This window comes from Urtica dioica, unplaced genomic scaffold (genome assembly GCF_054948205.1).
Source record: "Urtica dioica subsp. dioica isolate 48M unplaced genomic scaffold, U.dioica_male_clone48M_v1_H2 Urtica_dioica_male_H2_contig_17, whole genome shotgun sequence".
NCBI classification, from domain to species: Eukaryota; Viridiplantae; Streptophyta; class Magnoliopsida; order Rosales; family Urticaceae; genus Urtica; species Urtica dioica.
In genome coordinates this window covers 25,529-52,568 of record NW_028297219.1, presented here as the reverse complement: position 1 = coordinate 52,568, position 27,040 = coordinate 25,529, and the positions used below count along the sequence as shown (strand labels likewise).

The following is a 27,040-nucleotide window of genomic DNA, read 5'->3' as shown; positions in this document are numbered from 1 at the left end:
CGTAAACGGGCATTTGAACAAGACTCGGAGCGATTTTTGGTGAAATTCCATCGTTTCGGCCTCCGAAAAAAATAATTCGCAAAAAAAGAGGGATGCAACACGAGGACTTCCCAGGAGGTCACCCATCCTAGTACTACTCTCGCCCAAGCACGCTTAACTTCGGAGTTCTGATGAGATCCGGTGCATTAGTGCTGGTATGATCGCATCCGCAAGCATTAGCGCGCATTATCTATATAAGAATCAACGCCGCGACTCCCAAAAGCAATAACTACGTCTTCGGTGCACCAAAAATCACATAAAATATATGAATTCCTAATAACTTTTCGCGATCTTCGCGTTGGGACGGTTTCGGAAGAGTGATCGGCGAAATTCCGACAAGGTGAACGGGGGAAGGGTAAAATCGTAAATTTCGCCCTCGGTCCGGAATTTCGACTTTCACCGGTGAATTGTAAGCGTAAACGGGCATTTGAACAAGACTCGGAGCGATTTTTGGTGAAATTCCATCGTTTCGGCCTCCGAAAAAAATAATTCGCAAAAAAAGAGGGATGCAACACGAGGACTTCCCAGGAGGTCACCCATCCTAGTACTACTCTCGCCCAAGCACGCTTAACTTCGGAGTTCTGATGGGATCCGGTGCATTAGTGCTGGTATGATCGCATCCGCAAGCATTAGCGCGGATTATCTACATAAGAATCAACGCCGCGACTCCCAAAAGCCATAACTACGTCTTCGGTGCACCAAAAATCACATAAAATATATGAATTCCTAATAACTTTTCGCGATCTTCGCGTTGGGACGGTTTCGCAAGAGTGATCGGCGAAATTTCGACAAGGTGAACGGGGGAATTGTAAAATCGTAAATTTCGCCCTCGGTCCGGAATTTCGACTTTCACCGGTGAATTGTAAGCGTAAACGGGCATTTGAACAAGACTCGGAGCTATTTTTGGTGAAATTCCATCGTTTCGGCCTCCGAAAAAAATAATTCGCAAAAAAAGAGGGATGCAACACGAGGACTTCCCAGGAGGTCACCCATCCTAGTACTACTCTCGCCCAAGCACGCTTAACTTCGGAGTTCTGATGAGATCCGGTGCATTAGTGCTGGTATGATCGCATCCGCAAGCATTAGCGCGCATTATCTATATAAGAATCAACGCCGCGACTCCCAAAAGCAATAACTACGTCTTCGGTGCACCAAAAATCACATAAAATATATGAATTCCTAATAACTTTTCGCGATCTTCGCGTTGGGACGGTTTCGGAAGAGTGATCGGCGAAATTCCGACAAGGAGAACGGGGGAAGGGTAAAATCGTAAATTTCGCCCTCGGTCCGGAATTTCGACTTTCACCGGTGAATTGTAAGCGTAAATGGGCATTTGAACAAGACTCGGAGCGATTTTTGGTGAAATTCCATCGTTTCGGCCTCCGAAAAAAATAATTCGCAAAAAAAGAGGGATGCAACACGAGGACTTCCCAGGAGTTCACCCATCCTAGTACTACTCTCGCCCAAGCACGCTTAACTTCGGAGTTCTGATGAGATCCGGTGCATTAGTGCTGGTATGATCGCATCCGCAAGCATTAGCGCGCATTATCTATATAAGAATCAACGCCGCGACTCCCAAAAGCCATAACTACGTCTTCGGTGCACCAAAAATCACATAAAATATATGAATTCTTAATAACTTTTCGCGATCTTCGCGTTGGGACGGTTTCGGAAGAGTGATCGGCGAAATTCCGACAAGGTGAACGGGGGAAGGGTAAAATCGTAAATTTCGCCCTCGGTCCGGAATTTCGACTTTCACCGGTGAATTGTAAGCGTAAACGGGCATTTGAACAAGACTCGGAGCGATTTTTGGTGAAATTCCATCGTTTCGGCCTCCGAAAAAAATAATTCGCAAAAAAAGAGGGATGCAACACGAGGACTTCTAAGGAGGTCACCCATCCTAGTACTACTCTCGCCCAAGCACGCTTAACTTCGGAGTTCTGATGGGATCCGGTGCATTAGTGCTGGTATGATCGCATCCGCAAGCATTAGCGCGGATTATCTATATAAGAATCAACGCCGCGACTCCCAAAAGCCATAACTACGTCTTCGGTGCATCAAAAATCACATAAAATATATGAATTCCTAATAACTTTTCGCGATCTTTGCGTTGGGACGGTTTCGGAAGAGTGATCGGCGAAATTTCGACAAGGTGAACGGGGGAATTGTAAAATCGTAAATTTCGCCCTCGGTCCGGAATTTCGACTTTCACCGGTGAATTGTAAGCGTAAACGGGCATTTGAACAAGACTCGGAGCGATTTTTGGTGAAATTCCATCGTTTCGGCCTCCGAAAAAAATAATTCGCAAAAAAAGAGGGATGCAACACGAGGACTTCCCAGGAGGTCACCCATCCTAGTACTACTCTCGCCCAAGCACGCTTAACTTCGGAGTTCTGATGGGATCCGGTGCATTAGTGCTGGTATGATCGCATCCGCAAGCATTAGCGCGCATTATCTATATAAGAATCAACGCCGCGACTCCCAAAAGCCATAACTACGTCTTCGGTGCACCAAAAATCACATAAAATATATGAATTCCTAATAACTTTTCGCGATCTTCGCGTTGGGACGGTTTCGGAAGAGTGATCGGCGAAATTCCGACAAGGTGAACGGGGGAAGGGTAAAATCGTAAATTTCGCCCTCGGTCCGGAATTTCGACTTTCACCGGTGAATTGTAAGCGTAAACGGGCATTTGAACAAGACTCGGAGCGATTTTTGGTGAAATTCCATCGTTTCGGCCTCCGAAAAAAATAATTCGCAAAAAAAGAGGGATGCAACACGAGGACTTCCCAGGAGGTCACCCATCCTAGTACTACTCTCGCCCAAGCACGCTTAACTTCGGAGTTCTGATGGGATCCGGTGCATTAGTGCTGGTATGATCGCATCCGCAAGCATTAGCGCGCATTATCTATATAAGAATCAACGCCGCGACTCCCAAAAGCCATAACTACGTCTTCGGTGCACCAAAAATCACATAAAATATATGAATTCCTAATAAACTTTTCGCGATCTTCGCGTTGGGACGGTTTCGGAAGAGTGATCGGCGAAATTCCGACAAGGTGAACGGGGGAAGGGTAAAATCGTAAATTTCGCCCTCGGTCCGGAATTTCGACTTTCACCGGTGAATTGTATGCGTAAACGGGCATTTGAACAAGACTCGGAGCGATTTTTGGTGAAATTCCATCGTTTCGGCCTCCTAAAAAAATAATTCGCAAAAAAAGAGGGATGCAACACGAGGACTTCCCAGGAGGTCACCCATCCTAGTACTACTCTCGCCCAAGCACGCTTAACTTCGGAGTTCTGATGGGATCCGGTGCATTAGTGCTGGTATGATCGCATCCGCAAGCATTAGCGCGCATTATCTATATAAGAATCAACGCCGCGACTCCCAAAAGCCATAACTACGTCTTCGGTGCACCAAAAATCACATAAAATATATGAATTCCTAATAACTTTTCGCGATCTTCGCGTTGGGACGGTTTCGGAAGAGTGATCGGCGAAATTCCGACAAGGTGAACGGGGGAAGGGTAAAATCGTAAATTTCGCCCTCGGTCCGGAATTTCGACTTTCACCGGTGAATTGTAAGCGTAAATGGGCATTTGAACAAGACTCGGAGCGATTTTTGGTGAAATTCCATCGTTTCGGCCTCCTAAAAAAATAATTCGCAAAAAAAGAGGGATGCAACACGAGGACTTCCCAGGAGGTTACCCATCCTAGTACTACTCTCGCCCAAGCACGCTTAACTTCGGAGTTCTGATGAGATCCGGTGCATTAGTGCTGGTATGATCGCATCCGCAAGCATTAGCGCGGATTATCTATGTAAGAATCAACGCCGCGACTCCCAAAAGCCATAACTACGTCTTCGGTGCACCAAAAATCACATAAAATATATGAATTCCTAATAACTTTTCGCGATCTTCACGTTGGGACGGTTTCGGAAGAGTGATCGGCGAAATTTCGACAAGGTGAACGGGGGAATTGTAAAATCGTAAATTTCGCCCTCGGTCCGGAATTTCGACTTTCACCGGTGAATTGTAAGCGTAAACGGGCATTTGAACAAGACTCGGAGCGATTTTTGGTGAAATTCCATCGTTTCGGCCTCCTAAAAAAATAATTCGCAAAAAAAGAGGGATGCAACACGAGGACTTCCCAGGAGGTCACCCATCCTAGTACTACTCTCGCCCAAGCACGCTTAACTTCGGAGTTCTGATGGGATCCGGTGCATTAGTGCTGGTATGATCGCATCCGCAAGCATTAGCGCGCATTATCTATATAAGAATCAACGCCGCGACTCCCAAAAGCCATAACTACGTCTTCGGTGCACCAAAAATCACAAAAAATATATGAATTCCTAATAACTTTTCGCGATCTTCGCGTTGGGACGGTTTCGGAAGAGTGATCGGCGAAATTCCGACAAGGTGAACGGGGGAAGGGTAAAATCGTAAATTTCGCCCTCGGTCCGGAATTTCGACTTTCACCGGTGAATTGTAAGCGTAAACGGGCATTTGAACAAGACTCGGAGCGATTTTTGGTGAAATTCCATCGTTTCGGCCTCCGAAAAAAATAATTCGCAAAAAAAGAGGGATGCAACACGAGGACTTCCCAGGAGGTCACCCATCCTAGTACTACTCTCGCCCAAGCACGCTTAACTTCGGAGTTCTGATGAGATCCGGTGCATTAGTGCTGGTATGATCGCATCCGCAAGCATTAGCGCGCATTATATATATAAGAATCAACGCCGCGACTCCCAAAAGCCATAACTACGTCTTCGGTGCACCAAAAATCACATAAAATATATGAATTCCTAATAACTTTTCGCGATCTTCGCGTTGGGACGGTTTCGGAAGAGTGATCGGCGAAATTCCGACAAGGTGAACGGGGGAAGGGTAAAATCGTAAATTTCGCCCTCGGTCCGGAATTTCGACTTTCACCGGTGAATTGTAAGCGTAAACGGGCATTTGAACAAGACTCGGAGCGATTTTTGGTAAAATTCCATCGTTTCGGCCTCCGAAAAAAATAATTCGCAAAAAAAGAGGGATGCAACACGAGGACTTCCCAGGAGGTCACCCATCCTAGTACTACTCTCGCCCAAGCACGCTTAACTTCGGAGTTCTGATGAGATCCGGTGCATTAGTGCTGGTATGATCGCATCCGCAAGCATTAGCGCGCATTATCTATATAAGAATCAACGCCGCGACTCCCAAAAGCAATAACTACGTCTTCGGTGCACCAAAAATCACATAAAATATATGAATTCCTAATAACTTTTCGCGATCTTCGCGTTGGGACGGTTTCGGAAGAGTGATCGGCGAAATTCCGACAAGGTGAACGGGGGAAGGGTAAAATCGTAAATTTCGCCCTCGGTCCGGAATTTCGACTTTCACCGGTGAATTGTAAGCGTAAATGGGCATTTGAACAAGACTCGGAGCGATTTTTGGTGAAATTCCATCGTTTCGGCCTCCTAAAAAAATAATTCGCAAAAAAAGAGGGATGCAACACGAGGACTTCCCAGGAGGTTACCCATCCTAGTACTACTCTCGCCCAAGCACGCTTAACTTCGGAGTTCTGATGAGATCCGGTGCATTAGTGCTGGTATGATCGCATCCGCAAGCATTAGCGCGGATTATCTATGTAAGAATCAACGCCGCGACTCCCAAAAGCCATAACTACGTCTTCGGTGCACCAAAAATCACATAAAATATATGAATTCCTAATAACTTTTCGCGATCTTCACGTTGGGACGGTTTCGGAAGAGTGATCGGCGAAATTTCGACAAGGTGAACGGGGGAATTGTAAAATCGTAAATTTCGCCCTCGGTCCGGAATTTCGACTTTCACCGGTGAATTGTAAGCGTAAACGGGCATTTGAACAAGACTCGGAGCGATTTTTGGTGAAATTCCATCGTTTCGGCCTCCTAAAAAAATAATTCGCAAAAAAAGAGGGATGCAACACGAGGACTTCCCAGGAGGTCACCCATCCTAGTACTACTCTCGCCCAAGCACGCTTAACTTCGGAGTTCTGATGGGATCCGGTGCATTAGTGCTGGTATGATCGCATCCGCAAGCATTAGCGCGCATTATCTATATAAGAATCAACGCCGCGACTCCCAAAAGCCATAACTACGTCTTCGGTGCACCAAAAATCACAAAAAATATATGAATTCCTAATAACTTTTCGCGATCTTCGCGTTGGGACGGTTTCGGAAGAGTGATCGGCGAAATTCCGACAAGGTGAACGGGGGAAGGGTAAAATCGTAAATTTCGCCCTCGGTCCGGAATTTCGACTTTCACCGGTGAATTGTAAGCGTAAACGGGCATTTGAACAAGACTCGGAGCGATTTTTGGTGAAATTCCATCGTTTCGGCCTCCGAAAAAAATAATTCGCAAAAAAAGAGGGATGCAACACGAGGACTTCCCAGGAGGTCACCCATCCTAGTACTACTCTCGCCCAAGCACGCTTAACTTCGGAGTTCTGATGAGATCCGGTGCATTAGTGCTGGTATAATCGCATCCGCAAGCATTAGCGCGCATTATATATATAAGAATCAACGCCGCGACTCCCAAAAGCCATAACTACGTCTTCGGTGCACCAAAAATCACATAAAATATATGAATTCCTAATAACTTTTCGCGATCTTCGCGTTGGGACGGTTTCGGAAGAGTGATCGGCGAAATTCCGACAAGGTGAACGGGGGAAGGGTAAAATCGTAAATTTCGCCCTCGGTCCGGAATTTCGACTTTCACCGGTGAATTGTAAGCGTAAACGGGCATTTGAACAAGACTCGGAGCGATTTTTGGTAAAATTCCATCGTTTCGGCCTCCGAAAAAAATAATTCGCAAAAAAAGAGGGATGCAACACGAGGACTTCCCAGGAGGTCACCCATCCTAGTACTACTCTCGCCCAAGCACGCTTAACTTCGGAGTTCTGATGAGATCCGGTGCATTAGTGCTGGTATGATCGCATCCGCAAGCATTAGCGCGCATTATCTATATAAGAATCAACGCCGCGACTCCCAAAAGCAATAACTACGTCTTCGGTGCACCAAAAATCACATAAAATATATGAATTCCTAATAACTTTTCGCGATCTTCGCGTTGGGACGGTTTCGGAAGAGTGATCGGCGAAATTCCGACAAGGTGAACGGGGGAAGGGTAAAATCGTAAATTTCGCCCTCGGTCCGGAATTTCGACTTTCACCGGTGAATTGTAAGCGTAAACGGGCATTTGAACAAGACTCGGAGCGATTCTTGGTGAAATTCCATCGTTTCGGCCTCCGAAAAAAATAATTCGCAAAAAAGAGGGATGCAACACGAGGACTTCCCAGGAGGTCACCCATCCTAGTACTACTCTCGCCCAAGCACGCTTAACTTCGGAGTTCTGATGGGATCCGGTGCATTAGTGCTGGTATGATCGCATCCGCAAGCATTAGCGCGGATTATCTATATAAGAATCAACGCCGCGACTCCCAAAAGCCATAACTACGTCTTCGGTGCACCAAAAATCACATAAAATATATGAATTCCTAATAACTTTTCGCGATCTTCGCGTTGGGACGGTTTCGCAAGAGTGATCGGCGAAATTTCGACAAGGTGAACGGGGGAATTGTAAAATCGTAAATTTCGCCCTCGGTCCGGAATTTCGACTTTCACCGGTGAATTGTAAGCGTAAACGGGCATTTGAACAAGACTCGGAGCTATTTTTGGTGAAATTCCATCGTTTCGGCCTCCGAAAAAAATAATTCGCAAAAAAAGAGGGATGCAACACGAGGACTTCCCAGGAGGTCACCCATCCTAGTACTACTCTCGCCCAACCACGCTTAACTTCGGAGTTCTGATGAGATCCGGTGCATTAGTGCTGGTATGATCGCATCCGCAAGCATTAGCGCGCATTATCTATATAAGAATCAACGCCGCGACTCCCAAAAGCAATAACTACGTCTTCGGTGCACCAAAAATCACATAAAATATATGAATTCCTAATAACTTTTCGCGATCTTCGCGTTTGGACGGTTTCGGAAGAGTGATCGGCGAAATTCCGACAAGGTGAACGGGGGAAGGGTAAAATCGTAAATTTCGCCCTCGGTCCGGAATTTCGACTTTCACCGGTGAATTGTAAGCGTAAATGGGCATTTGAACAAGACTCGGAGCGATTTTTGGTGAAATTCCATCGTTTCGGCCTCCGAAAAAAATAATTCGCAAAAAAAGAGGGATGCAACACGAGGACTTCCCAGGAGGTCACCCATCCTAGTACTACTCTCGCCCAAGCACGCTTAACTTCGGAGTTCTGATGAGATCCGGTGCATTAGTGCTGGTATGATCGCATCCGCAAGCATTAGCGCGCATTATCTATATAAGAATCAACGCCGCGACTCCCAAAAGCCATAACTACGTCTTCGGTGCACCAAAAATCACATAAAATATATGAATTCTTAATAACTTTTCGCGATCTTCGCGTTCGGACGGTTTCGGAAGAGTGATCGGCGAAATTCCGACAAGGTGAACGGGGGAAGGGTAAAATCGTAAATTTCGCCCTCGGTCCGGAATTTCGACTTTCACCGGTGAATTGTAAGCGTAAACGGGCATTTGAACAAGACTCGGAGCGATTTTTGGTGAAATTCCATCGTTTCGGCCTCCGAAAAAAATAATTCGCAAAAAAAGAGGGATGCAACACGAGGACTTCCCAGGAGGTCACCCATCCTAGTACTACTCTCGCCCAAGCACGCTTAACTTCGGAGTTCTGATGGGATCCGGTGCATTAGTGCTGGTATGATCGCATCCGCAAGCATTAGCGCGGATTATCTATATAAGAATCAACGCCGCGACTCCCAAAAGCCATAACTACGTCTTCGGTGCACCAAAAATCACATAAAATATATGAATTCCTAATAACTTTTCGCGATCTTTGCGTTGGGACGGTTTCGGAAGAGTGATCGGCGAAATTTCGACAAGGTGAACGGGGGAATTGTAAAATCGTAAATTTCGCCCTCGGTCCGGAATTTCGACTTTCACCGGTGAATTGTAAGCGTAAACGGGCATTTGAACAAGACTCGGAGCGATTTTTGGTGAAATTCCATCGTTTCGGCCTCCGAAAAAAATAATTCGCAAAAAAAGAGGGATGCAACACGAGGACTTCCCAGGAGGTCACCCATCCTAGTACTACTCTCGCCCAAGCACGCTTAACTTCGGAGTTCTGATGGGATCCGGTGCATTAGTGCTGGTATGATCGCATCCGCAAGCATTAGCGCGCATTATCTATATAAGAATCAACGCCGCGACTCCCAAAAGCCATAACTACGTCTTCGGTGCACCAAAAATCACATAAAATATATGAATTCCTAATAACTTTTCGCGATCTTCGCGTTGGGACGGTTTCGGAAGAGTGATCGGCGAAATTCCGACAAGGTGAACGGGGGAAGGGTAAAATCGTAAATTTCGCCCTCGGTCCGGAATTTCGACTTTCACCGGTGAATTGTAAGCGTAAACGGGCATTTGAACAAGACTCGGAGCGATTTTTGGTGAAATTCCATCGTTTCGGCCTCCGAAAAAAATAATTCGCAAAAAAAGAGGGATGCAACACGAGGACTTCCCAGGAGGTCACCCATCCTAGTACTACTCTCGCCCAAGCACGCTTAACTTCGGAGTTCTGATGAGATCCGGTGCATTAGTGCTGGTATGATCGCATCCGCAAGCATTAGCGCGCATTATCTATATAAGAATCAACGCCGCGACTCCCAAAAGCCATAACTACGTCTTCGGTGCACCAAAAATCACATAAAATATATGAATTCCTAATAACTTTTCGCGATCTTCGCGATGGGACGGTTTCGCAAGAGTGATCGGCGAAATTCCGACAAGGTGAACGGGGGAACGGTAAAATCGTAAATTTCGCCCTCGGTCCGGAATTTCGACTTTCACCGGTGAATTGTAAGCGTAAACGGGCATTTGAACAAGACTCGGAGCGATTTTTGGTGAAATTCCATCGTTTCGGCCTCCGAAAAAAATAATTCGCAAAAAAAGAGGGATGCAACACGAGGACTTCCCAGGAGGTCACCCATCCTAGTACTACTCTCGCCCAAGCACGCTTAACTTCGGAGTTCTGATGGGATCCGGTGCATTAGTGCTGGTATGATCGCATCCGCAAGCATTAGCGCGCATTATCTATATAAGAATCAACGCCGCGACTCCCAAAAGCCATAACTACGTCTTCGGTGCACCAAAAATCACATAAAATATATGAATTCCTAATAACTTTTCGCGATCTTCGCGTTGGGACGGTTTCGGAAGAGTGATCGGCGAAATTCCGACAAGGTGAACGGGGGAAGGGTAAAATCGTAAATTTCGCCCTCGGTCCGGAATTTCGACTTTCACCGGTGAATTGTAAGCGTAAATGGGCATTTGAACAAGACTCGGAGCGATTTTTGGTGAAATTCCATCGTTTCGGCCTCCTAAAAAAATAATTCGCAAAAAAAGAGGGATGCAACACGAGGACTTTCCAGGAGGTTACCCATCCTAGTACTACTCTCGCCCAAGCACGCTTAACTTCGGAGTTCTGATGAGATCCGGTGCATTAGTGCTGGTATGATCGCATCCGCAAGCATTAGCGCGGATTATCTATATAAGAATCAACGCCGCGACTCCCAAAAGCCATAACTACGTCTTCGGTGCACCAAAAATCACATAAAATATATGAATTCCTAATAACTTTTCGCGATCTTCGCGTTGGGACGGTTTCGGAAGAGTGATCGGCGAAATTTCGACAAGGTGAACGGGGGAATTGTAAAATCGTAAATTTCGCCCTCGGTCCGGAATTTCGACTTTCACCGGTGAATTGTAAGCGTAAACGGGCATTTGAACAAGACTCGGAGCGATTTTTGGTGAAATTCCATCGTTTCGGCCTCCTAAAAAAATAATTCGCAAAAAAAGAGGGATGCAACACGAGGACTTCCCAGGAGGTCACCCATCCTAGTACTACTCTCGCCCAAGCACGCTTAACTTCGGAGTTCTGATGGGATCCGGTGCATTAGTGCTGGTATGATCGCATCCGCAAGCATTAGCGCGCATTATCTATATAAGAATCAACGCCGCGACTCCCAAAAGCCATAACTACGTCTTCGGTGCACCAAAAATCACATAAAATATATGAATTCCTAATAACTTTTCGCGATCTTCGCGTTGGGACGGTTTCGGAAGAGTGATCGGCGAAATTCCGACAAGGTGAACGGGGGAAGGGTAAAATCGTAAATTTCGCCCTCGGTCCGGAATTTCGACTTTCACCGGTGAATTGTAAGCGTAAACGGGCATTTGAACAAGACTCGGAGCGATTTTTGGTGAAATTCCATCGTTTCGGCCTCCGAAAAAAATAATTCGCAAAAAAAGAGGGATGCAACACGAGGACTTCCCAGGAGGTCACCCATCCTAGTACTACTCTCGCCCAAGCACGCTTAACTTCGGAGTTCTGATGAGATCCGGTGCATTAGTGCTGGTATGATCGCATCCGCAAGCATTAGCGCGCATTATATATATAAGAATCAACGCCGCGACTCCCAAAAGCCATAACTACGTCTTCGGTGCACCAAAAATCACATAAAATATATGAATTCCTAATAACTTTTCGCGATCTTCGCGTTGGGACGGTTTCGGAAGAGTGATCGGCGAAATTCCGACAAGGTGAACGGGGGAAGGGTAAAATCGTAAATTTCGCCCTCGGTCCGGAATTTCGACTTTCACCGGTGAATTGTAAGCGTAAACGGGCATTTGAACAAGACTCGGAGCGATTTTTGGTGAAATTCCATCGTTTCGGCCTCCGAAAAAAATAATTCGCAAAAAAAGAGGGATGCAACACGAGGACTTCCCAGGAGGTCACCCATCCTAGTACTACTCTCGCCCAAGCACGCTTAACTTCGGAGTTCTGATGGGATCCGGTGCATTAGTGCTGGTATGATCGCATCCGCAAGCATTAGCGCGCATTATCTATATAAGAATCAACGCCGCGACTCCCAAAAGCCATAACTACGTCTTCGGTGAACCAAAAATCACATAAAATATATGAATTCCTAATAACTTTTCGCGATCTTCGCGTTGGGACGGTTTCGGAAGAGTGATCGGCGAAATTTCGACAAGGTGAACGGGGGAAGGGTAAAATCGTAAATTTCGCCCTCGGTCCGGAATTTCGACTTTCACCGGTGAATTGTAAGCGTAAATGGGCATTTGAACAAGACTCGGAGCGATTTTTGGTGAAATTCCATCGTTTCGGCCTCCGAAAAAAATAATTCGCAAAAAAAGAGGGATGCAACACGAGGACTTCCCGGGAGGTCACCCATCCTAGTACTACTCTCGCCCAAGCACGCTTAACTTCGGAGTTCTGATGAGATCCGGTGCATTAGTGCTGGTATGATCGCATCCGCAAGCATTAGCGCGCATTATCTATATAAGAATCAACGCCGCGACTCCCAAAAGCCATAACTACGTCTTCGGTGCACCAAAAATCACATAAAATATATGAATTCCTAATAACTTTTCGCGATCTTCGCGTTGGGACGGTTTCGGAAGAGTGATCGGCGAAATTCCGACAAGGTGAACGGGGGAAGGGTAAAATCGTAAATTTCGCCCTCGGTCCGGAATTTCGACTTTCACCGGTGAATTGTAAGCGTAAACGGGCATTTGAACAAGACTCGGAGCGATTTTTGGTGAAATTCCATCGTTTCGGCCTCCGAAAAAAATAATTCGCAAAAAAAGAGGGATGCAACACGAGGACTTCCCAGGAGGTCACCCATCCTAGTACTACTCTCGCCCAAGCACGCTTAACTTCGGAGTTCTGATGAGATCCGGTGCATTAGTGCTGGTATGATCGCATCCGCAAGCATTAGCGCGCATTATATATATAAGAATCAACGCCGCGACTCCCAAAAGCCATAACTACGTCTTCGGTGCACCAAAAATCACATAAAATATATGAATTCCTAATAACTTTTCGCGATCTTCGCGTTGGGACGGTTTCGGAAGAGTGATCGGCGAAATTCCGACAAGGTGAACGGGGGAAGGGTAAAATCGTAAATTTCGCCCTCGGTCCGGAATTTCGACTTTCACCGGTGAATTGTAAGCGTAAACGGGCATTTGAACAAGACTCGGAGCGATTTTTGGTGAAATTCCATCGTTTCGGCCTCCGAAAAAAATAATTCGCAAAAAAAGAGGGATGCAACACGAGGACTTCCCAGGAGGTCACCCATCCTAGTACTACTCTCGCCCAAGCACGCTTAACTTCGGAGTTCTGATGGGATCCGGTGCATTAGTGCTGGTATGATCGCATCCGCAAGCATTAGCGCGCATTATCTATATAAGAATCAACGCCGCGACTCCCAAAAGCCATAACTACGTCTTCGGTGCACCAAAAATCACATAAAATATATGAATTCCTAATAACTTTTCGCGATCTTCGCGTTGGGACGGTTTCGGAAGAGTGATCGGCGAAATTTCGACAAGGTGAACGGGGGAAGGGTAAAATCGTAAATTTCGCCCTCGGTCCGGAATTTCGACTTTCACCGGTGAATTGTAAGCGTAAATGGGCATTTGAACAAGACTCGGAGCGATTTTTGGTGAAATTCCATCGTTTCGGCCTCCGAAAAAAATAATTCGCAAAAAAAGAGGGATGCAACACGAGGACTTCCCAGGAGGTCACCCATCCTAGTACTACTCTCGCCCAAGCACGCTTAACTTCGGAGTTCTGATGAGATCCGGTGCATTAGTGCTGGTATGATCGCATCCGCAAGCATTAGCGCGCATTATCTATATAAGAATCAACGCCGCGACTCCCAAAAGCCATAACTACGTCTTCGGTGCACCAAAAATCACATAAAATATATGAATTCCTAATAACTTTTCGCGATCTTCGCGTTGGGACGGTTTCGGAAGAGTGATCGGCGAAATTCCGACAAGGTGAACGGGGGAAGGGTAAAATCGTAAATTTCGCCCTCGGTCCGGAATTTCGACTTTCACCGGTGAATTGTAAGCGTAAACGGGCATTTGAACAAGACTCGGAGCGATTTTTGGTGAAATTCCATCGTTTCGGCCTCCGAAAAAAATAATTCGCAAAAAAAGAGGGATGCAACACGAGGACTTCCCAGGAGGTCACCCATCCTAGTACTACTCTCGCCCAAGCACGCTTAACTTCGGAGTTCTGATGGGATCCGGTGCATTAGTGCTGGTATGATCGCATCCGCAAGCATTAGCGCGCATTATCTATATAAGAATCAACGCCGCGACTCCCAAAAGCCATAACTACGTCTTCGGTGCACCAAAAATCACATAAAATATATGAATTCCTAATAACTTTTCGCGATCTTCGCGTTGGGACGGTTTCGGAAGAGTGATCGGCGAAATTCCGACAAGGTGAACGGGGGAAGGGTAAAATCGTAAATTTCGCCCTCGGTCCGGAATTTCGACTATCACCGGTGAATTGTAAGCGTAAACGGGCATTTGAACAAGACTCGGAGTGATTTTTGGTGAAATTCCATCGTTTCGGCCTCCGAAAAAAATAATTCGCAAAAAAAGAGGGATGCAACACGAGAACTTCCCAGGAGGTCACCCATCCTAGTACTACTCTCGCACAAGCACGCTTAACTTCGGAGTTCTGATGAGATCCGGTGCATTAGTGCTGGTATGATCGCATCCGCAAGCATTAGCGCGCATTATCTATATAAGAATCAACGCCGCGACTCCCAAAAGCCATAACTACGTCTTCGGTGCACCAAAAATCACATAAAATATATGAATTCCTAATAACTTTTCACGATCTTCGCGTTGGGATGGTTTTGGAAGAGTGATCGGCGAAATTCCGACAAGGTGAACGGGGGAAGGGTAAAATCGTAAATTTCGCCCTCGGTCCGGAATTTCGACTTTCACCGGTGAATTGTAAGCGTAAACGGGCATTTGAACAAGACTCGGAGCGATTTTTGGTGAAATTCCATCGTTTCGGCCTCCGAAAAAAATAATTCGCAAAAAAAGAGGGATGCAACACGAGGACTTCCCAGGAGGTCACCCATCCTAGTACTACTCTCGCCCAAGCACGCTTAACTTCGGAGTTCTGATGGGATCCGGTGCATTAGTGCTGGTATGATCGCATCCGCAAGCATTAGCGCGGATTATCTATATAAGAATCAACGCCGCGACTCCCAAAAGCCATAACTACGTCTTCGGTGCACCAAAAATCACATAAAATATATGAATTCCTAATAACTTTTCGCGATCTTCGCGTTGGGACGGTTTCGCAAGAGTGATCGGCGAAATTCCGACAAGGTGAACGGGGGAAGGGTAAAATCGTAAATTTCGCCCTCGGTCCGGAATTTCGACTTTCACCGGTGAATTGTAAGCGTAAACGGGCATTTGAACAAGACTCGGAGCGATTTTTGGTGAAATTCCATCGTTTCGGCCTCCGAAAAAAATAATTCGCAAAAAAAGAGGGATGCAACACGAGGACTTCCCAGGAGGTCACCCATCCTAGTACTACTCTCGCCCAAGCACGCTTAACTTCGGAGTTCTGATGAGATCCGGTGCATTAGTGCTGGTATGATCGCATCCGCAAGCATTAGCGCGCATTATATATATAAGAATCAACGCCGCGACTCCCAAAAGCCATAACTACGTCTTCGGTGCACCAAAAATCACATAAAATATATGAATTCCTAATAACTTTTCGCGATCTTCGCGTTGGGACGGTTTCGGAAGAGTGATCGGCGAAATTCCGACAAGGTGAACGGGGGAAGGGTAAAATCGTAAATTTCGCCCTCGGTCCGGAATTTCGACTTTCACCGGTGAATTGTAAGCGTAAACGGGCATTTGAACAAGACTCGGAGCGATTTTTGGTGAAATTCCATCGTTTCGGCCTCCGAAAAAAATAATTCGCAAAAAAAGAGGGATGCAACACGAGGACTTCCCAGGAGGTCACCCATCCTAGTACTACTCTCGCCCAAGCACGCTTAACTTCGGAGTTCTGATGGGATCCGGTGCATTAGTGCTGGTATGATCGCATCCGCAAGCATTAGCGCGCATTATCTATATAAGAATCAACGCCGCGACTCCCAAAAGCCATAACTACGTCTTCGGTGAACCAAAAATCACATAAAATATATGAATTCCTAATAACTTTTCGCGATCTTCGCGTTGGGACGGTTTCGGAAGAGTGATCGGCGAAATTTCGACAAGGTGAACGGGGGAAGGGTAAAATCGTAAATTTCGCCCTCGGTCCGGAATTTCGACTTTCACCGGTGAATTGTAAGCGTAAATGAGCATTTGAACAAGACTCGGAGCGATTTTTGGTGAAATTCCATCGTTTCGGCCTCCGAAAAAAATAATTCGCAAAAAAAGAGGGATGCAACACGAGGACTTCCCAGGAGGTCACCCATCCTAGTACTACTCTCGCCCAAGCACGCTTAACTTCGGAGTTCTGATGAGATCCGGTGCATTAGTGCTGGTATGATCGCATCCGCAAGCATTAGCGCGCATTATCTATATAAGAATCAACGCCGCGACTCCCAAAAGCCATAACTACGTCTTCGGTGCACCAAAAATCACATAAAATATATGAATTCCTAATAACTTTTCGCGATCTTCGCGTTGGGACGGTTTCGGAAGAGTGATCGGCGAAATTCCGACAAGGTGAACGGGGGAAGGGTAAAATCGTAAATTTCGCCCTCGGTCCGGAATTTCGACTTTCACCGGTGAATTGTAAGCGTAAACGGGCATTTGAACAAGACTCGGAGCGATTTTTGGTGAAATTCCATCGTTTCGGCCTCCGAAAAAAATAATTCGCAAAAAAAGAGGGATGCAACACGAGGACTTCCCAGGAGGTCACCCATCCTAGTACTACTCTCGCCCAAGCACGCTTAACTTCGGAGTTCTGATGAGATCCGGTGCATTAGTGCTGGTATGATCGCATCCGCAAGCATTAGCGCGCATTATATATATAAGAATCAACGCCGCGACTCCCAAAAGCCATAACTACGTCTTCGGTGCACCAAAAATCACATAAAATATATGAATTCCTAATAACTTTTCGCGATCTTCGCGTTGGGACGGTTTCGGAAGAGTGATCGGCGAAATTCCGACAAGGTGAACGGGGGAAGGGTAAAATCGTAAATTTCGCCCTCGGTCCGGAATTTCGACTTTCACCGGTGAATTGTAAGCGTAAACGGGCATTTGAACAAGACTCGGAGCGATTTTTGGTGAAATTCCATCGTTTCGGCCTCCGAAAAAAATAATTCGCAAAAAAAGAGGGATGCAACACGAGGACTTCCCAGGAGGTCACCCATCCTTGTACTACTCTCGCCCAAGCACGCTTAACTTCGGAGTTCTGATGGGATCCGGTGCATTAGTGCTGGTATGATCGCATCCGCAAGCATTAGCGCGCATTATCTATATAAGAATCAACGCCGCGACTCCCAAAAGCCATAACTACGTCTTCGGTGCACCAAAAATCACATAAAATATATGAATTCCTAATAACTTTTCGCGATCTTCGCGTTGGGACGGTTTCGGAAGAGTGATCGGCGAAATTTCGACAAGGTGAACGGGGGAAGGGTAAAATCGTAAATTTCGCCCTCGGTCCGGAATTTCGACTTTCACCGGTGAATTGTAAGCGTAAATGGGCATTTGAACAAGACTCGGAGCGATTTTTGGTGAAATTCCATCGTTTCGGCCTCCGAAAAAAATAATTCGCAAAAAAAGAGGGATGCAACACGAGGACTTCCCAGGAGGTCACCCATCCTAGTACTACTCTCGCCCAAGCACGCTTAACTTCGGAGTTCTGATGAGATCCGGTGCATTAGTGCTGGTATGATCGCATCCGCAAGCATTAGCGCGCATTATCTATATAAGAATCAACGCCGCGACTCCCAAAAGCCATAACTACGTCTTCGGTGCACCAAAAATCACATAAAATATATGAATTCCTAATAACTTTTCGCGATCTTCGCGTTGGGACGGTTTCGGAAGAGTGATCGGCGAAATTCCGACAAGGTGAACGGGGGAAGGGTAAAATCGTAAATTTCGCCCTCGGTCCGGAATTTCGACTTTCACCGGTGAATTGTAAGCGTAAACGGGCATTTGAACAAGACTCGGAGCGATTTTTGGTGAAATTCCATCGTTTCGGCCTCCGAAAAAAATAATTCGCAAAAAAAGAGGGATGCAACACGAGGACTTCCCAGGAGGTCACCCATCCTAGTACTACTCTCGCCCAAGCACGCTTAACTTCGGAGTTCTGATGGGATCCGGTGCATTAGTGCTGGTATGATCGCATCCGCAAGCATTAGCGCGCATTATCTATATAAGAATCAACGCCGCGACTCCCAAAAGCCATAACTACGTCTTCGGTGCACCAAAAATCACATAAAATATATGAATTCCTAATAACTTTTCGCGATCTTCGCGTTGGGACGGTTTCGGAAGAGTGATCGGCGAAATTCCGACAAGGTGAACGGGGGAAGGGTAAAATCGTAAATTTCGCCCTCGGTCCGGAATTTCGACTATCACCGGTGAATTGTAAGCGTAAACGGGCATTTGAACAAGACTCGGAGCGATTTTTGGTGAAATTCCATCGTTTCGGCCTCCGAAAAAAATAATTCGCAAAAAAAGAGGGATGCAACACGAGAACTTCCCAGGAGGTCACCCATCCTAGTACTACTCTCGCACAAGCACGCTTAACTTCGGAGTTCTGATGAGATCCGGTGCATTAGTGCTGGTATGATCGCATCCGCAAGCATTAGCGCGCATTATCTATATAAGAATCAACGCCGCGACTCCCAAAAGCCATAACTACGTCTTCGGTGCACCAAAAATCACATAAAATATATGAATTCCTAATAACTTTTCACGATCTTCGCGTTGGGATGGTTTTGGAAGAGTGATCGGCGAAATTCCGACAAGGTGAACGGGGGAAGGGTAAAATCGTAAATTTCGCCCTCGGTCCGGAATTTCGACTTTCACCGGTGAATTGTAAGCGTAAACGGGCATTTGAACAAGACTCGGAGCGATTTTTGTTGAAATTCCATCGTTTCGGCCTCCGAAAAAAATAATTCGCAAAAAAAGAGGGATGCAACACGAGGACTTCCCAGGAGGTCACCCATCCTAGTACTACTCTCGCCCAAGCACGCTTAACTTCGGAGTTCTGATGGGATCCGGTGCATTAGTGCTGGTATGATCGCATCCGCAAGCATTAGCGCGGATTATCTATATAAGAATCAACGCCGCGACTCCCAAAAGCCATAACTACGTCTTCGGTGCACCAAAAATCACATAAAATATATGAATTCCTAATAACTTTTCGCGATCTTCGCGTTGGGACGGTTTCGCAAGAGTGATCGGCGAAATTTCGACAAGGTGAACGGGGGAATTGTAAAATCGTAAATTTCGCCCTCGGTCCGGAATTTCGACTTTCACCGGTGAATTGTAAGCGTAAACGGGCATTTGAACAAGACTCGGAGCGATTTTTGGTGAAATTCCATCGTTTCGGCCTCCGAAAAAAATAATTCGCAAAAAAAGAGGGATGCAACACGAGGACTTCCCAGGAGGTCACCCATCCTAGTACTACTCTCGCCCAAGCACGCTTAACTTCGGAGTTCTGATGGGATCCGGTGCATTAGTGCTGGTATGATCGCATCCGCAAGCATTAGCGCGCATTATCTATATAAGAATCAACGCCGCGACTCCCAAAAGCCATAACTACGTCTTCGGTGCACCAAAAATCACATAAAATATATGAATTCCTAATAACTTTTCGCGATCTTCGCGTTGGGACGGTTTCGCAAGAGTGATCGGCGAAATTCCGACAAGGTGAACGGGGGAACGGTAAAATCGTAAATTTCGCCCTCGGTCCGGAATTTCGACTTTCACCGGTGAATTGTAAGCGTAAACGGGCATTTGAACAAGACTCGGAGCGATTTTTGGTGAAATTCCATCGTTTCGGCCTCCGAAAAAAATAATTCGCAAAAAAAGAGGGATGCAACACGAGGACTTCCCAGGAGGTCACCCATCCTAGTACTACTCTCGCCCAAGCACGCTTAACTTCGGAGTTCTGATGGGATCCGGTGCATTAGTGCTGGTATGATCGCATCCGCAAGCATTAGCGCGCATTATCTATATAAGAATCAACGCCGCGACTCCCAAAAGCCATAACTACGTCTTCGGTGCACCAAAAATCACATAAAATATATGAATTCCTAATAACTTTTCGCGATCTTCGCGTTGGGACGGTTTCGCAAGAGTGATCGGCGAAATTTCGACAAGGTGAACGGGGGAATTGTAAAATCGTAAATTTCGCCCTCGGTCCGGAATTTCGACTTTCACCGGTGAATTGTAAGCGTAAACGGGCATTTCAACAAGACTCGGAGCGATTTTTGGTGAAATTCCATCGTTTCGGCCTCCTAAAAAAATAATTCGCAAAAAAAGAGGGATGCAACACGAGGACTTCCCAGGAGGTCACCCATCCTAGTACTACTCTCGCCCAAGCACGCTTAACTTCGGAGTTCTGATGGGATCCGGTGCCTTAGTGCTGGTATGATCGCATCCGCAAGCATTAGCGCGCATTATCTATATAAGAATCAACGCCGCGACTCCCAAAAGCCATAACTACGTCTTCGGTGCACCAAAAATCACATAAAAGATATGAATTCTTAATAACTTTTCGCGATCTTCGCGTTGGGACGGTTTCGGAAGAGTGATCGGCGAAATTCCGACAAGGTGAACGGGGGAAGGGTAAAATCGTAAATTTCGCCCTCGGTCCGGAATTTCGACTTTCACCGGTGAATTGTAAGCGTAAACGGGCATTTGAACAAGACTCGGAGCGATTTTTGGTGAAATTCCATCGTTTCGGCCTCCTAAAAAAATAATTCGCAAAAAAAGAGGGATGCAACACGAGGACTTCCCAGGAGGTCACCCATCCTAGTACTACTCTCGCCCAAGCACGCTTAACTTCGGAGTTCTGATGGGATCCGGTGCATTAGTGCTGGTATGATCGCATCCGCAAGCATTAGCGCGCATTATCTATATAAGAATCAACGCCGCGACTCCCAAAAGCCATAACTACGTCTTCGGTGCACCAAAAATCACATAAAATATATGAATTCCTAATAACTTTTCGCGATCTTCGCGTTGGGACGGTTTCGCAAGAGTGATCGGCGAAATTTCGACAAGGTGAACGGGGGAATTGTAAAATCGTAAATTTCGCCCTCGGTCCGGAATTTCGACTTTCACCGGTGAATTGTAAGCGTAAACGGGCATTTGAACAAGACTCGGAGCGATTTTTGGTGAAATTCCATCGTTTCGGCCTCCGAAAAAAATAATTCGCAAAAAAAGAGGGATGCAACACGAGGACTTCCCAGGAGGTCACCCATCCTAGTACTACTCTCGCCCAAGCACGCTTAACTTCGGAGTTCTGATGGGATCCGGTGCATTAGTGCTGGTATGATCGCATCCGCAAGCATTAGCGCGCATTATCTATATAAGAATCAACGCCGCGACTCCCAAAAGCCATAACTACGTCTTCGGTGCACCAAAAATCACATAAAATATATGAATTCCTAATAACTTTTCGCGATCTTCGCGTTGGGACGGTTTCGCAAGAGTGATCGGCGAAATTCCGACAAGGTGAACGGGGGAAGGGTAAAATCGTAAATTTCGCCCTCGGTCCGGAATTTCGACTTTCACCGGTGAATTGTAAGCGTAAACGGGCATTTGAACAAGACTCGGAGCGATTTTTGGTGAAATTCCATCGTTTCGGCCTCCGAAAAAAATAATTCGCAAAAAAAGAGGGATGCAACACGAGGACTTCCCAGGAGGTCACCCATCCTAGTACTACTCTCGCCCAAGCACGCTTAACTTCGGAGTTCTGATGGGATCCGGTGCATTAGTGCTGGTATGATCGCATCCGCAAGCATTAGCGCGCATTATCTATATAAGAATCAACGCCGCGACTCCCAAAAGCCATAACTACGTCTTCGGTGCACCAAAAATCACATAAAACATATGAATTCTTAATAACTTTTCGCGATCTTCGCGTTGGGACGGTTTCGGAAGAGTGATCGGCGAAATTCCGACAAGGTGAACGGGGGAAGGGTAAAATCGTAAATTTCGCCCTCGGTCCGGAATTTCGACTTTCACCGGTGAATTGTAAGCGTAAACGGGCATTTGAACAAGACTCGGAGCGATTTTTGGTGAAATTCCATCGTTTCGGCCTCCTAAAAAAATAATTCGCAAAAAAAGAGGGATGCAACACGAGGACTTCCCAGGAGGTCACCCATCCTAGTACTACTCTCGCCCAAGCACGCTTAACTTCGGAGTTCTGATGGGATCCGGTGCATTAGTGCTGGTATGATCGCATCCGCAAGCATTAGCGCGGATTATCTATATAAGAATCAACGCCGCGACTCCCAAAAGCCATAACTACGTCTTCGGTGCACCAAAAATCACATAAAATATATGAATTCCTAATAACTTTTCACGATCTTCGCGTTGGGACGGTTTTGGAAGAGTGATCGGCGAAATTCCGACAAGGTGAACGGGGGAAGGGTAAAATCGTAAATTTCGCCCTCGGTCCGGAATTTCGACTTTCACCGGTGAATTGTAAGCGTAAACGGGCATTTGAACAAGACTCGGAGCGATTTTTGGTGAAATTCCATCGTTTCGGCCTCCGAAAAAAATAATTCGCAAAAAAAGAGGGATGCAACACGAGGACTTCCCAGGAGGTCACCCATCCTAGTACTACTCTCGCCCAAGCACGCTTAACTTCGGAGTTCTGATGGGATCCGGTGCATTAGTGCTGGTATGATCGCATCCGCAAGCATTAGCGCGCATTATCTATATAAGAATCAACGCCGCGACTCCCAAAAGCCATAACTACGTCTTCGGTGCACCAAAAATCACATAAAATATATGAATTCCTAATAACTTTTCGCGATCTTCGCGTTGGGACGGTTTCGCAAGAGTGATCGGCGAAATTCCGACAAGGTGAACGGGGGAAGGGTAAAATCGTAAATTTCGCCCTCGGTCCGGAATTTCGACTTTCACCGGTGAATTGTAAGCGTAAACGGGCATTTGAACAAGACTCGGAGCGATTTTTGGTGAAATTCCATCGTTTCGGCCTCCGAAAAAAATAATTCGCAAAAAAAGAGGGATGCAACACGAGGACTTCCCAGGAGGTCACCCATCCTAGTACTACTCTCGCCCAAGCACGCTTAACTTCGGAGTTCTGATGGGATCCGGTGCATTAGTGCTGGTATGATCGCATCCGCAAGCATTAGCGCGCATTATCTATATAAGAATCAACGCCGCGACTCCCAAAAGCCATAACTACGTCTTCGGTGCACCAAAAATCACATAAAATATATGAATTCCTAATAACTTTTCGCGATCTTCGCGTTGGGACGGTTTCGCAAGAGTGATCGGCGAAATTTCGACAAGGTGAACGGGGGAATTGTAAAATCGTAAATTTCGCCCTCGGTCCGGAATTTCGACTTTCACCGGTGAATTGTAAGCGTAAACGGGCATTTCAACAAGACTCGGATCGATTTTTGGTGAAATTCCATCGTTTCGGCCTCCTAAAAAAATAATTCGCAAAAAAAGAGGGATGCAACACGAGGACTTCCCAGGAGTTCACCCATCCTAGTACTACTCTCGCCCAAGCACGCTTAACTTCGGAGTTCTGATGGGATCCGGTGCATTAGTGCTGGTATGATCGCATCCGCAAGCATTAGCGCGCATTATCTATATAAGAATCAACGCCGCGACTCCCAAAAGCCATAACTACGTCTTCGGTGCACCAAAAATCACATAAAAGATATGAATTCTTAATAACTTTTCGCGATCTTCGCGTTGGGACGGTTTCGGAAGAGTGATCGGCGAAATTCCGACAAGGTGAACGGGGGAAGGGTAAAATCGTAAATTTCGCCCTCGGTCCGGAATTTCGACTTTCACCGGTGAATTGTAAGCGTAAACGGGCATTTGAACAAGACTCGGAGCGATTTTTGGTGAAATTCCATCGTTTCGGCCTCCTAAAAAAATAATTCGCAAAAAAAGAGGGATGCAACACGAGGACTTCCCAGGAGGTCACCCATCCTAGTACTACTCTCGCCCAAGCACGCTTAACTTCGGAGTTCTGATGGGATCCGGTGCATTAGTGCTGGTATGATCGCATCCGCAAGCATTAGCGCGGATTATCTATATAAGAATCAACGCCGCGACTCCCAAAAGCCATAACTACGTCTTCGGTGCACCAAAAATCACATAAAATATATGAATTCCTAATAACTTTTCGCGATCTTCGCGTTGGGACGGTTTCGCAAGAGTGATCGGCGAAATTTCGACAAGGTGAACGGGGGAATTGTAAAATCGTAAATTTCGCCCTCGGTCCGGAATTTCGACTTTCACCGGTGAATTGTAAGCGTAAACGGGCATTTGAACAAGACTCGGAGCGATTTTTGGTGAAATTCCATCGTTTCGGCCTCCGAAAAAAATAATTCGCAAAAAAAGAGGGATGCAACACGAGGACTTCCCAGGAGGTCACCCATCCTAGTACTACTCTCGCCCAAGCACGCTTAACTTCGGAGTTCTGATGGGATCCGGTGCATTAGTGCTGGTATGATCGCATCCGCAAGCATTAGCGCGCATTATCTATATAAGAATCAACGCCGCGACTCCCAAAAGCCATAACTACGTCTTCGGTGCACCAAAAATCACATAAAATATATGAATTCCTAATAACTTTTCGCGATCTTCGCGTTGGGACGGTTTCGCAAGAGTGATCGGCGAAATTCCGACAAGGTGAACGGGGGAAGGGTAAAATCGTAAATTTCGCCCTCGGTCCGGAATTTCGACTTTCACCGGTGAATTGTAAGCGTAAACGGGCATTTGAACAAGACTCGGAGCGATTTTTGGTGAAATTCCATCGTTTCGGCCTCCGAAAAAAATAATTCGCAAAAAAAGAGGGATGCAACACGAGGACTTCCCAGGAGGTCACCCATCCTAGTACTACTCTCGCCCAAGCACGCTTAACTTCGGAGTTCTGATGGGATCCGGTGCATTAGTGCTGGTATGATCGCATCCGCAAGCATTAGCGCGCATTATCTATATAAGAATCAACGCCGCGACTCCCAAAAGCCATAACTACGTCTTCGGTGCACCAAAAATCACATAAAATATATGAATTCCTAATAACTTTTCGCGATCTTCGCGTTGGGACGGTTTCGCAAGAGTGATCGGCGAAATTTCGACAAGGTGAACGGGGGAATTGTAAAATCGTAAATTTCGCCCTCGGTCCGGAATTTCGACTTTCACCGGTGAATTGTAAGCGTAAACGGGCATTTCAACAAGACTCGGAGCGATTTTTGGTGAAATTCCATCGTTTCGGCCTCCTAAAAAAATAATTCGCAAAAAAAGAGGGATGCAACACGAGGACTTCCCAGGAGTTCACCCATCCTAGTACTACTCTCGCCCAAGCACGCTTAACTTCGGAGTTCTGATGGGATCCGGTGCATTAGTGCTGGTATGATCGCATCCGCAAGCATTAGCGCGCATTATCTATATAAGAATCAACGCCGCGACTCCCAAAAGCCATAACTACGTCTTCGGTGCACCAAAAATCACATAAAAGATATGAATTCTTAATAACTTTTCGCGATCTTCGCGTTGGGACGGTTTCGGAAGAGTGATCGGCGAAATTCCGACAAGGTGAACGGGGGAAGGGTAAAATCGTAAATTTCGCCCTCGGTCCGGAATTTCGACTTTCACCGGTGAATTGTAAGCGTAAACGGGCATTTGAACAAGACTCGGAGCGATTTTTGGTGAAATTCCATCGTTTCGGCCTCCTAAAAAAATAATTCGCAAAAAAAGAGGGATGCAACACGAGGACTTCCCAGGAGGTCACCCATCCTAGTACTACTCTCGCCCAAGCACGCTTAACTTCGGAGTTCTGATGGGATCCGGTGCATTAGTGCTGGTATGATCGCATCCGCAAGCATTAGCGCGGATTATCTATATAAGAATCAACGCCGCGACTCCCAAAAGCCATAACTACGTCTTCGGTGCACCAAAAATCACATAAAATATATGAATTCCTAATAACTTTTCGCGATCTTCGCGTTGGGACGGTTTCGCAAGAGTGATCGGCGAAATTTCGACAAGGTGAACGGGGGAATTGTAAAATCGTAAATTTCGCCCTCGGTCCGGAATTTCGACTTTCACCGGTGAATTGTAAGCGTAAACGGGCATTTGAACAAGACTCGGAGCGATTTTTGGTGAAATTCCATCGTTTCGGCCTCCGAAAAAAATAATTCGCAAAAAAAGAGGGATGCAACACGAGGACTTCCCAGGAGGTCACCCATCCTAGTACTACTCTCGCCCAAGCACGCTTAACTTCGGAGTTCTGATGGGATCCGGTGCATTAGTGCTGGTATGATCGCATCCGCAAGCATTAGCGCGCATTATCTATATAAGAATCAACGCCGCGACTCCCAAAAGCCATAACTACGTCTTCGGTGCACCAAAAATCACATAAAATATATGAATTCCTAATAACTTTTCGCGATCTTCGCGTTGGGACGGTTTCGCAAGAGTGATCGGCGAAATTCCGACAAGGTGAACGGGGGAAGGGTAAAATCGTAAATTTCGCCCTCGGTCCGAAATTTCGACTTTCACCGGTGAATTGTAAGCGTAAACGGGCATTTGAACAAGACTCGGAGCGATTTTTGGTGAAATTCCATCGTTTCGGCCTCCGAAAAAAATAATTCGCAAAAAAAGAGGGATGCAACACGAGGACTTCCCAGGAGGTCACCCATCCTAGTACTACTCTCGCCCAAGCACGCTTAACTTCGGAGTTCTGATGGGATCCGGTGCATTAGTGCTGGTATGATCGCATCCGCAAGCATTAGCGCGCATTATCTATATAAGAATCAACGCCGCGACTCCCAAAAGCCATAACTACGTCTTCGGTGCACCAAAAATCACATAAAATATATGAATTCC

The 27,040-nt window shown here is 46.3% G+C and overlaps 60 non-coding genes across 60 annotated transcripts; all 60 read right to left on the bottom strand.

Moving 5' to 3' along the window:
* Positions 1 to 89: 89 nt before the first annotated feature.
* LOC149376444 (5S ribosomal RNA) lies at positions 90 to 208 on the bottom strand. Its single transcript, XR_016295132.1, has one exon. It is a non-coding gene; the product is annotated as a 5S ribosomal RNA (ribosomal RNA).
* Positions 209 to 542: 334 nt separating this feature from the next.
* On the bottom strand, positions 543 to 661 carry LOC149376443 (5S ribosomal RNA). Its single transcript, XR_016294886.1, has one exon. It is a non-coding gene; the product is annotated as a 5S ribosomal RNA (ribosomal RNA).
* A 334-nt stretch (positions 662 to 995) lies between these two features.
* On the bottom strand, positions 996 to 1,114 carry LOC149376442 (5S ribosomal RNA). Its single transcript, XR_016295131.1, has one exon. It is a non-coding gene; the product is annotated as a 5S ribosomal RNA (ribosomal RNA).
* Positions 1,115 to 1,448: 334 nt separating this feature from the next.
* Positions 1,449 to 1,567, bottom strand: LOC149376441 (5S ribosomal RNA). Its single transcript, XR_016294802.1, has one exon. It is a non-coding gene; the product is annotated as a 5S ribosomal RNA (ribosomal RNA).
* Positions 1,568 to 1,901: 334 nt separating this feature from the next.
* On the bottom strand, positions 1,902 to 2,020 carry LOC149376440 (5S ribosomal RNA). The gene has a single exon (XR_016295226.1). It is a non-coding gene; the product is annotated as a 5S ribosomal RNA (ribosomal RNA).
* Positions 2,021 to 2,354: 334 nt separating this feature from the next.
* LOC149376439 (5S ribosomal RNA) lies at positions 2,355 to 2,473 on the bottom strand. Its single transcript, XR_016294885.1, has one exon. It is a non-coding gene; the product is annotated as a 5S ribosomal RNA (ribosomal RNA).
* A 334-nt stretch (positions 2,474 to 2,807) lies between these two features.
* On the bottom strand, positions 2,808 to 2,926 carry LOC149376438 (5S ribosomal RNA). The gene has a single exon (XR_016294884.1). It is a non-coding gene; the product is annotated as a 5S ribosomal RNA (ribosomal RNA).
* Positions 2,927 to 3,261: 335 nt separating this feature from the next.
* LOC149376437 (5S ribosomal RNA) lies at positions 3,262 to 3,380 on the bottom strand. The gene has a single exon (XR_016294883.1). It is a non-coding gene; the product is annotated as a 5S ribosomal RNA (ribosomal RNA).
* Positions 3,381 to 3,714: 334 nt separating this feature from the next.
* On the bottom strand, positions 3,715 to 3,833 carry LOC149376436 (5S ribosomal RNA). The gene has a single exon (XR_016295187.1). It is a non-coding gene; the product is annotated as a 5S ribosomal RNA (ribosomal RNA).
* Positions 3,834 to 4,167: 334 nt separating this feature from the next.
* LOC149376435 (5S ribosomal RNA) lies at positions 4,168 to 4,286 on the bottom strand. The gene has a single exon (XR_016294881.1). It is a non-coding gene; the product is annotated as a 5S ribosomal RNA (ribosomal RNA).
* A 334-nt stretch (positions 4,287 to 4,620) lies between these two features.
* LOC149376434 (5S ribosomal RNA) lies at positions 4,621 to 4,739 on the bottom strand. Its single transcript, XR_016295129.1, has one exon. It is a non-coding gene; the product is annotated as a 5S ribosomal RNA (ribosomal RNA).
* Positions 4,740 to 5,073: 334 nt separating this feature from the next.
* LOC149376433 (5S ribosomal RNA) lies at positions 5,074 to 5,192 on the bottom strand. Its single transcript, XR_016295128.1, has one exon. It is a non-coding gene; the product is annotated as a 5S ribosomal RNA (ribosomal RNA).
* A 334-nt stretch (positions 5,193 to 5,526) lies between these two features.
* Positions 5,527 to 5,645, bottom strand: LOC149376432 (5S ribosomal RNA). The gene has a single exon (XR_016295186.1). It is a non-coding gene; the product is annotated as a 5S ribosomal RNA (ribosomal RNA).
* A 334-nt stretch (positions 5,646 to 5,979) lies between these two features.
* Positions 5,980 to 6,098, bottom strand: LOC149376431 (5S ribosomal RNA). Its single transcript, XR_016294880.1, has one exon. It is a non-coding gene; the product is annotated as a 5S ribosomal RNA (ribosomal RNA).
* A 334-nt stretch (positions 6,099 to 6,432) lies between these two features.
* On the bottom strand, positions 6,433 to 6,551 carry LOC149376430 (5S ribosomal RNA). The gene has a single exon (XR_016295189.1). It is a non-coding gene; the product is annotated as a 5S ribosomal RNA (ribosomal RNA).
* Positions 6,552 to 6,885: 334 nt separating this feature from the next.
* On the bottom strand, positions 6,886 to 7,004 carry LOC149376429 (5S ribosomal RNA). The gene has a single exon (XR_016295127.1). It is a non-coding gene; the product is annotated as a 5S ribosomal RNA (ribosomal RNA).
* A 333-nt stretch (positions 7,005 to 7,337) lies between these two features.
* Positions 7,338 to 7,456, bottom strand: LOC149376428 (5S ribosomal RNA). Its single transcript, XR_016294879.1, has one exon. It is a non-coding gene; the product is annotated as a 5S ribosomal RNA (ribosomal RNA).
* Positions 7,457 to 7,790: 334 nt separating this feature from the next.
* LOC149376427 (5S ribosomal RNA) lies at positions 7,791 to 7,909 on the bottom strand. Its single transcript, XR_016295317.1, has one exon. It is a non-coding gene; the product is annotated as a 5S ribosomal RNA (ribosomal RNA).
* Positions 7,910 to 8,243: 334 nt separating this feature from the next.
* LOC149376426 (5S ribosomal RNA) lies at positions 8,244 to 8,362 on the bottom strand. Its single transcript, XR_016295126.1, has one exon. It is a non-coding gene; the product is annotated as a 5S ribosomal RNA (ribosomal RNA).
* A 334-nt stretch (positions 8,363 to 8,696) lies between these two features.
* LOC149376425 (5S ribosomal RNA) lies at positions 8,697 to 8,815 on the bottom strand. The gene has a single exon (XR_016294878.1). It is a non-coding gene; the product is annotated as a 5S ribosomal RNA (ribosomal RNA).
* A 334-nt stretch (positions 8,816 to 9,149) lies between these two features.
* Positions 9,150 to 9,268, bottom strand: LOC149376424 (5S ribosomal RNA). Its single transcript, XR_016294877.1, has one exon. It is a non-coding gene; the product is annotated as a 5S ribosomal RNA (ribosomal RNA).
* A 334-nt stretch (positions 9,269 to 9,602) lies between these two features.
* Positions 9,603 to 9,721, bottom strand: LOC149376423 (5S ribosomal RNA). The gene has a single exon (XR_016295125.1). It is a non-coding gene; the product is annotated as a 5S ribosomal RNA (ribosomal RNA).
* Positions 9,722 to 10,055: 334 nt separating this feature from the next.
* LOC149376422 (5S ribosomal RNA) lies at positions 10,056 to 10,174 on the bottom strand. Its single transcript, XR_016294876.1, has one exon. It is a non-coding gene; the product is annotated as a 5S ribosomal RNA (ribosomal RNA).
* A 334-nt stretch (positions 10,175 to 10,508) lies between these two features.
* On the bottom strand, positions 10,509 to 10,627 carry LOC149376421 (5S ribosomal RNA). Its single transcript, XR_016295325.1, has one exon. It is a non-coding gene; the product is annotated as a 5S ribosomal RNA (ribosomal RNA).
* Positions 10,628 to 10,961: 334 nt separating this feature from the next.
* On the bottom strand, positions 10,962 to 11,080 carry LOC149376420 (5S ribosomal RNA). The gene has a single exon (XR_016294875.1). It is a non-coding gene; the product is annotated as a 5S ribosomal RNA (ribosomal RNA).
* Positions 11,081 to 11,414: 334 nt separating this feature from the next.
* On the bottom strand, positions 11,415 to 11,533 carry LOC149376419 (5S ribosomal RNA). The gene has a single exon (XR_016295124.1). It is a non-coding gene; the product is annotated as a 5S ribosomal RNA (ribosomal RNA).
* Positions 11,534 to 11,867: 334 nt separating this feature from the next.
* On the bottom strand, positions 11,868 to 11,986 carry LOC149376418 (5S ribosomal RNA). The gene has a single exon (XR_016294874.1). It is a non-coding gene; the product is annotated as a 5S ribosomal RNA (ribosomal RNA).
* Positions 11,987 to 12,320: 334 nt separating this feature from the next.
* LOC149376417 (5S ribosomal RNA) lies at positions 12,321 to 12,439 on the bottom strand. The gene has a single exon (XR_016295188.1). It is a non-coding gene; the product is annotated as a 5S ribosomal RNA (ribosomal RNA).
* A 334-nt stretch (positions 12,440 to 12,773) lies between these two features.
* LOC149376416 (5S ribosomal RNA) lies at positions 12,774 to 12,892 on the bottom strand. Its single transcript, XR_016295123.1, has one exon. It is a non-coding gene; the product is annotated as a 5S ribosomal RNA (ribosomal RNA).
* Positions 12,893 to 13,226: 334 nt separating this feature from the next.
* Positions 13,227 to 13,345, bottom strand: LOC149376415 (5S ribosomal RNA). The gene has a single exon (XR_016294869.1). It is a non-coding gene; the product is annotated as a 5S ribosomal RNA (ribosomal RNA).
* Positions 13,346 to 13,679: 334 nt separating this feature from the next.
* LOC149376414 (5S ribosomal RNA) lies at positions 13,680 to 13,798 on the bottom strand. Its single transcript, XR_016295122.1, has one exon. It is a non-coding gene; the product is annotated as a 5S ribosomal RNA (ribosomal RNA).
* Positions 13,799 to 14,132: 334 nt separating this feature from the next.
* LOC149376413 (5S ribosomal RNA) lies at positions 14,133 to 14,251 on the bottom strand. The gene has a single exon (XR_016294858.1). It is a non-coding gene; the product is annotated as a 5S ribosomal RNA (ribosomal RNA).
* Positions 14,252 to 14,585: 334 nt separating this feature from the next.
* LOC149376412 (5S ribosomal RNA) lies at positions 14,586 to 14,704 on the bottom strand. The gene has a single exon (XR_016295270.1). It is a non-coding gene; the product is annotated as a 5S ribosomal RNA (ribosomal RNA).
* Positions 14,705 to 15,038: 334 nt separating this feature from the next.
* LOC149376411 (5S ribosomal RNA) lies at positions 15,039 to 15,157 on the bottom strand. Its single transcript, XR_016294846.1, has one exon. It is a non-coding gene; the product is annotated as a 5S ribosomal RNA (ribosomal RNA).
* A 334-nt stretch (positions 15,158 to 15,491) lies between these two features.
* On the bottom strand, positions 15,492 to 15,610 carry LOC149376410 (5S ribosomal RNA). Its single transcript, XR_016295121.1, has one exon. It is a non-coding gene; the product is annotated as a 5S ribosomal RNA (ribosomal RNA).
* Positions 15,611 to 15,944: 334 nt separating this feature from the next.
* Positions 15,945 to 16,063, bottom strand: LOC149376409 (5S ribosomal RNA). Its single transcript, XR_016294835.1, has one exon. It is a non-coding gene; the product is annotated as a 5S ribosomal RNA (ribosomal RNA).
* A 334-nt stretch (positions 16,064 to 16,397) lies between these two features.
* Positions 16,398 to 16,516, bottom strand: LOC149376408 (5S ribosomal RNA). The gene has a single exon (XR_016295120.1). It is a non-coding gene; the product is annotated as a 5S ribosomal RNA (ribosomal RNA).
* Positions 16,517 to 16,850: 334 nt separating this feature from the next.
* On the bottom strand, positions 16,851 to 16,969 carry LOC149376407 (5S ribosomal RNA). Its single transcript, XR_016295118.1, has one exon. It is a non-coding gene; the product is annotated as a 5S ribosomal RNA (ribosomal RNA).
* Positions 16,970 to 17,303: 334 nt separating this feature from the next.
* On the bottom strand, positions 17,304 to 17,422 carry LOC149376406 (5S ribosomal RNA). Its single transcript, XR_016295201.1, has one exon. It is a non-coding gene; the product is annotated as a 5S ribosomal RNA (ribosomal RNA).
* Positions 17,423 to 17,756: 334 nt separating this feature from the next.
* Positions 17,757 to 17,875, bottom strand: LOC149376405 (5S ribosomal RNA). The gene has a single exon (XR_016295117.1). It is a non-coding gene; the product is annotated as a 5S ribosomal RNA (ribosomal RNA).
* Positions 17,876 to 18,209: 334 nt separating this feature from the next.
* LOC149376404 (5S ribosomal RNA) lies at positions 18,210 to 18,328 on the bottom strand. The gene has a single exon (XR_016294823.1). It is a non-coding gene; the product is annotated as a 5S ribosomal RNA (ribosomal RNA).
* A 334-nt stretch (positions 18,329 to 18,662) lies between these two features.
* On the bottom strand, positions 18,663 to 18,781 carry LOC149376403 (5S ribosomal RNA). Its single transcript, XR_016295269.1, has one exon. It is a non-coding gene; the product is annotated as a 5S ribosomal RNA (ribosomal RNA).
* Positions 18,782 to 19,115: 334 nt separating this feature from the next.
* On the bottom strand, positions 19,116 to 19,234 carry LOC149376402 (5S ribosomal RNA). Its single transcript, XR_016294812.1, has one exon. It is a non-coding gene; the product is annotated as a 5S ribosomal RNA (ribosomal RNA).
* A 334-nt stretch (positions 19,235 to 19,568) lies between these two features.
* On the bottom strand, positions 19,569 to 19,687 carry LOC149376401 (5S ribosomal RNA). Its single transcript, XR_016294801.1, has one exon. It is a non-coding gene; the product is annotated as a 5S ribosomal RNA (ribosomal RNA).
* Positions 19,688 to 20,021: 334 nt separating this feature from the next.
* On the bottom strand, positions 20,022 to 20,140 carry LOC149376400 (5S ribosomal RNA). Its single transcript, XR_016295365.1, has one exon. It is a non-coding gene; the product is annotated as a 5S ribosomal RNA (ribosomal RNA).
* Positions 20,141 to 20,474: 334 nt separating this feature from the next.
* LOC149376399 (5S ribosomal RNA) lies at positions 20,475 to 20,593 on the bottom strand. The gene has a single exon (XR_016295110.1). It is a non-coding gene; the product is annotated as a 5S ribosomal RNA (ribosomal RNA).
* A 334-nt stretch (positions 20,594 to 20,927) lies between these two features.
* On the bottom strand, positions 20,928 to 21,046 carry LOC149376398 (5S ribosomal RNA). The gene has a single exon (XR_016295354.1). It is a non-coding gene; the product is annotated as a 5S ribosomal RNA (ribosomal RNA).
* A 334-nt stretch (positions 21,047 to 21,380) lies between these two features.
* Positions 21,381 to 21,499, bottom strand: LOC149376397 (5S ribosomal RNA). The gene has a single exon (XR_016295343.1). It is a non-coding gene; the product is annotated as a 5S ribosomal RNA (ribosomal RNA).
* Positions 21,500 to 21,833: 334 nt separating this feature from the next.
* Positions 21,834 to 21,952, bottom strand: LOC149376396 (5S ribosomal RNA). The gene has a single exon (XR_016295332.1). It is a non-coding gene; the product is annotated as a 5S ribosomal RNA (ribosomal RNA).
* A 334-nt stretch (positions 21,953 to 22,286) lies between these two features.
* Positions 22,287 to 22,405, bottom strand: LOC149376395 (5S ribosomal RNA). Its single transcript, XR_016295321.1, has one exon. It is a non-coding gene; the product is annotated as a 5S ribosomal RNA (ribosomal RNA).
* Positions 22,406 to 22,739: 334 nt separating this feature from the next.
* On the bottom strand, positions 22,740 to 22,858 carry LOC149376394 (5S ribosomal RNA). The gene has a single exon (XR_016295308.1). It is a non-coding gene; the product is annotated as a 5S ribosomal RNA (ribosomal RNA).
* A 334-nt stretch (positions 22,859 to 23,192) lies between these two features.
* Positions 23,193 to 23,311, bottom strand: LOC149376393 (5S ribosomal RNA). Its single transcript, XR_016295297.1, has one exon. It is a non-coding gene; the product is annotated as a 5S ribosomal RNA (ribosomal RNA).
* Positions 23,312 to 23,645: 334 nt separating this feature from the next.
* LOC149376392 (5S ribosomal RNA) lies at positions 23,646 to 23,764 on the bottom strand. Its single transcript, XR_016295272.1, has one exon. It is a non-coding gene; the product is annotated as a 5S ribosomal RNA (ribosomal RNA).
* A 334-nt stretch (positions 23,765 to 24,098) lies between these two features.
* On the bottom strand, positions 24,099 to 24,217 carry LOC149376391 (5S ribosomal RNA). The gene has a single exon (XR_016295286.1). It is a non-coding gene; the product is annotated as a 5S ribosomal RNA (ribosomal RNA).
* Positions 24,218 to 24,551: 334 nt separating this feature from the next.
* On the bottom strand, positions 24,552 to 24,670 carry LOC149376390 (5S ribosomal RNA). The gene has a single exon (XR_016295274.1). It is a non-coding gene; the product is annotated as a 5S ribosomal RNA (ribosomal RNA).
* Positions 24,671 to 25,004: 334 nt separating this feature from the next.
* On the bottom strand, positions 25,005 to 25,123 carry LOC149376389 (5S ribosomal RNA). The gene has a single exon (XR_016295263.1). It is a non-coding gene; the product is annotated as a 5S ribosomal RNA (ribosomal RNA).
* A 334-nt stretch (positions 25,124 to 25,457) lies between these two features.
* LOC149376388 (5S ribosomal RNA) lies at positions 25,458 to 25,576 on the bottom strand. Its single transcript, XR_016295271.1, has one exon. It is a non-coding gene; the product is annotated as a 5S ribosomal RNA (ribosomal RNA).
* A 334-nt stretch (positions 25,577 to 25,910) lies between these two features.
* LOC149376387 (5S ribosomal RNA) lies at positions 25,911 to 26,029 on the bottom strand. Its single transcript, XR_016295252.1, has one exon. It is a non-coding gene; the product is annotated as a 5S ribosomal RNA (ribosomal RNA).
* A 334-nt stretch (positions 26,030 to 26,363) lies between these two features.
* Positions 26,364 to 26,482, bottom strand: LOC149376386 (5S ribosomal RNA). The gene has a single exon (XR_016295241.1). It is a non-coding gene; the product is annotated as a 5S ribosomal RNA (ribosomal RNA).
* Positions 26,483 to 26,816: 334 nt separating this feature from the next.
* LOC149376385 (5S ribosomal RNA) lies at positions 26,817 to 26,935 on the bottom strand. The gene has a single exon (XR_016295230.1). It is a non-coding gene; the product is annotated as a 5S ribosomal RNA (ribosomal RNA).
* Positions 26,936 to 27,040: the final 105 nt, after the last annotated feature.